Here is a 4,330-nt window from a genome sequence, read left to right as displayed (position 1 = left end):
AAGGAAAGCATGGTTGATTTCACCTGGGAATGAAGGTGTAGAAAATTAAGAAATTATTTACAAAGAGGCAGTAAGTAAGCTCAGTCTTGAAGGCAAACTGGCATCTGTTGCACAGATACAGCCCCGCTAATTCTAAAGATGCATGAGTAAAGCCCAGCTAACCTTTTCAGCTGGGCTGTGAAGGATGTGAAGGATTTTACCAGGTGGAAATGAAGGAAGGATATTCCAGGCAGAGGCTACAACATAAGCAAGGACTTTGGGTTATAGATGTTTATTCAGGAAATGAATGTGTTTATATTGTATTTAACACATGGGGAACACAGGCCTGCAGGTGGGGCAGGTGCAAGAAATGAAGTTGGACAGGAAGGTGGAACAAAGCTCGCAGAAGCCCTGGGGGCCTGTCTCAGAACTTGGAACTCTACCAGGCTGGCGATGGGAGTGCCATACTCATTAGACCCATCTGGTGGCAGAGTGGAGCCTGGATTGGAGGACAACGCTGGCGGCAAGAAACAAGTCTATTGCAGTGGTCCAGACCAGAGGGGGTAGACTGGGCTAACGCTGTAATATTCCACCCTATAACACAAACATCCTCTTGTTTGTGGGCACTTAATTTTAAACTGTTGCTGTTCTGAGTATTGCTATGGTTTGCATCTTTATCTTTATAAATACATTTCTTTCTCTTATATGTTCTTTAAGATAAAGGACATAAACATCTTCATGACTCTTGACAATTATAAGTAAATTTCTTTCAAATAGGTGCTCTAAATTGTATTTTCACCGGGGTCCATTTGTGTATGGCCTTCACAGCACATTGATAACACTGAGTGCTGCCATTCTTTGTTGTTTTAGAAGGCATAAAGCTGTTGTTTCAATTTGCTTTTCCTTGATATCTACAGAAATTAAATGTTTTCCCCATTTGTCTTCTAATTATGTGTCCTCACTTGTGAATTGCAGGTCCTGTCCTTTGCCCATTTGATAAGCAATTGTGTTAAATCCTTTTTTGGCTGGCCTCTCTTCTGGCAACTCTCCACATACACATTTCCCCACAGGCTCTCTTTCTAATTTCTTTTCTCTTTGATCTATTGAAACCAAATCCTTTTTCTAACTACATATTACAATAGACATAACAATTCTAATTGCTCTATTGATTCATGGCCACTACAGTGGTAGGCACATTAGGAAGAACAAGATTTTGCTGTGAGAGACCAGGGTTTATAAGCCTGGCTTCATGCTTTCTAGCTGTGTAGTTTGGTGCAAGAATCTTAATCTCTCTGAACTAGTTTGCTTACCTGTGAAATGGGAGCAGTAGTATATATTGGGATGGATTAGAAACTATGATATATTTGGCTATTGGTAGCAGAGACATAAATGCAGGGGCTTAAAAAAGTAGTAGTCTATTCTTTTATGTTAAATTATCTTGGAGGTGAGGAGCCCAGGGCTGATATAGCTATTCCATGAAGCTTTCACCTGCCTTTAGTGTAGTCATGGGGGTAGGTTCTGGGATTAGATTGTGGAATTGGACAGCCTTATTCCTTAAAGACTAGGGAAGCAATTGGATAGTGTTGGATAGTGGCAAATCTGAACCTATTCACTTACTCATTGAACAAATATTTGTTAAGTACCTGCTGTATGCAGAACTCAAAGATTTTTTTTCTGGTGGAAAATATGCATGCTAAGTCAAGTAAGAGGATCTTGGTTATTTCACTGATGTCTAAATCATGGAGAATGATTATCTCCTTCTTTAGGAAAATCCAGACCTGGAATCTCTGGGTTCCAAGGTGACTCTGTGGCCTCCTACATACTTGTCCCCAGTATCCTTACAATAATCTCCCATCCCAGAAAAAGCATTCCTGTAGATTCACCAAATACATGCTCAAAAATAGGCTTGCAGGGTTATTCAAAAGACCAGGCCGTATCTTCAACACTTGATTAAGTCGGTAATGGATGTTTGCTATCTGGACCTATGCATTCTGGTCTATTGGTTAGAAGAATCAACCTCATGATTTTATAATCACACTATTTATACAGGTACTTCTGGGCATCATAAGACCATGTCACAGACAGAGGGGTCTCACAGATCCCCTGTCAGGTCAGAGAATCCTCTGGTTCCTGTGATATGTTTTATTATTATTATTATTACCAGTAGGATCATCATAATTCTACTTCTGTCAAAATGTATTCATTACAAATGAAGTTTCTGTTCAGATCTCATAGTTCATGCCTGAAAGCAAAGATATTAGAATTAATGAGCATTTTTGCTGATGAGAAGAAAAGTCACTGAAGGGTGATTGGACTTTAGCCTTTTAATGGGTCTGATATTCTTCTTTCATTAGGGTTGACAGGGGCATATCTGGCTCCCTTATGCTGTGTGCCGTGGTTTAAAAATATACCTTATGTGACATGAAGCTAGCTTTTCTTTCACAATAAAATAGCCCAGTATCACGAGTACATGTAAACAGAGCTCCATTGAATCTGGGCAGAGGGAGGGTGACAGTGTTACCCTGATTAGCAGGTGGTTGATGGGCTTTGACTGGTTTATTAAAATATTAGTGTACTTTGATTCCAGTATTTTTCATGGAGTGGGCAACAAGGATTTACAAAGAGCAGGTCTACTCAGAGAACCTGGTAGCAACTCTGAAAGACCTGAAGATGAGCCCTGCAGACAAGCAGGGCAATGTTGAGAAGCACAACCTCTAACACATTTTACCTGCGGTTCAAATGGATGTGGATGTGCACTGGGACATACTGTAACAGAGGGGTCCAGTGTTGACTCAAGGGAAACATAATTTAAAGCCTTCAGGGCCTTGGAAGCTTGGGCTTTCTTATTAATGAGGTTGGGGAGAGGTTTCAACTGAAGACAAGCATTCAATTTTTTATATCTAAGGCCGTGACATTACAGAAACCAGGGAGAAGAACTGAGGTATCAATTTGAATAGGTTTTGTCTGTCACCGTTTTGTGGACTTACTATTCAGTTGGATGGGCTGCAGGGCTGATGAAGGCATAGTTTGAGGTATGGTACCTCTAGCATATTTCTATTAGTTGGATGCAGACTTCCATATGAAACCTAATTGTCCTCTCTGAACTGGTTTTACTCACATTCCACCAAATGGGTGTTTTTTGTTTTTTTCCCCACACCAACCAATTCTTCAACTCTCTGGACATCAATTGGGTAGCCTACAATTCAATTTAATCTGACACTAACTACCCAGTTTAAGAGCTCAGTCCTAGAAGACTGCCTCCATGCCAGTTGTAAGCTCAGATTGACACCTGTACTTCTGACCAACTGGCTGTAAATCTGGGGTTCCCACAACTCCATCTTCAGGTTTGATAATTTGCCAGAAGATTTCACAAACCTTAGGAAAATACTTTATTACATTTCCAGGTTGATGTGAAAGGACATTATAAAAGATACAAATGAATGGCCGCATGAAGAGGTACATAGGGTGAGATCCAGAAAGGTCCCAAGTGCAGGAGCTTCTGTCCTGTGGAATTGGGGTGCAGCACTTTCCCAGCACATGGATGCATTCATCAACCCAGAAGCCCTTTAATAAACCCTGTTGTTCAGGGGTTTTCATGGGGGCTGCTTTATGCAGGCATGATTGGTTAAATCATTGACCATTGGTGATTAGACTCGATCTCCAGCCCTTCTCCTTTCCCAGGAAGTTAGGGGAAAGGACTGAAAGTTCCAAGTTTCTAATTAAGGCTTGATCTTTCTTATGAACAACCGCCATCCTGAAGCTGTCCAGGGGCCCCTAGAACCAGTCGTGTCAGTAGCATGCATAAGACACTCATCACTCTGAAGTTTTCAAGGTTTATAGGAGCTGTGTGCCAGGAATCTGGGGCAAAGACTACATCTTCATTTTTATTATATCACAGCCTCATTGGTCAAGGGACCAGGGAAAGTGGGGCTGAAGTGGGGAGTCACTTGGGGAAAACACCATCTGTAGCCGAACACAAGGTCACAGGCTGAGCTGTGGTACTAGAATAGGATTGTCACCCTCATGTCCTCACCCTCTTTTGCAATCAGTATCTACCATCTGCCATGTGCCAAGCACTTTCTGGAGGTGATGTGATGGATACATAGGTCAACTAGACATTGTTCATATCATGCTCATAATATTGGAGGAAATGGCATGTAAGCAACTGTACATAATACATTGTGGAAAGCCATATTCAGAGGCTTGTACAACTGCAGAGGAACACAGAGGAGACACCAATTAATTATGCCAGGAAGTTCGGGTTAAGTTGTCACGGGGGACATAATATTTTCAGCTGGACTGTGAAAGATGAGGAGGATATTATCAATTGGAGATAAAGGAAGTATATTCC

The sequence above is a fragment of the Mesoplodon mirus genome (assembly GCF_964341445.2).
Source record: "Mesoplodon mirus genome assembly, chromosome: 14".
NCBI lineage: Eukaryota > Metazoa > Chordata > Mammalia > Artiodactyla > Ziphiidae > Mesoplodon > Mesoplodon mirus.
Note: the sequence above shows the minus strand (reverse complement) of the source record.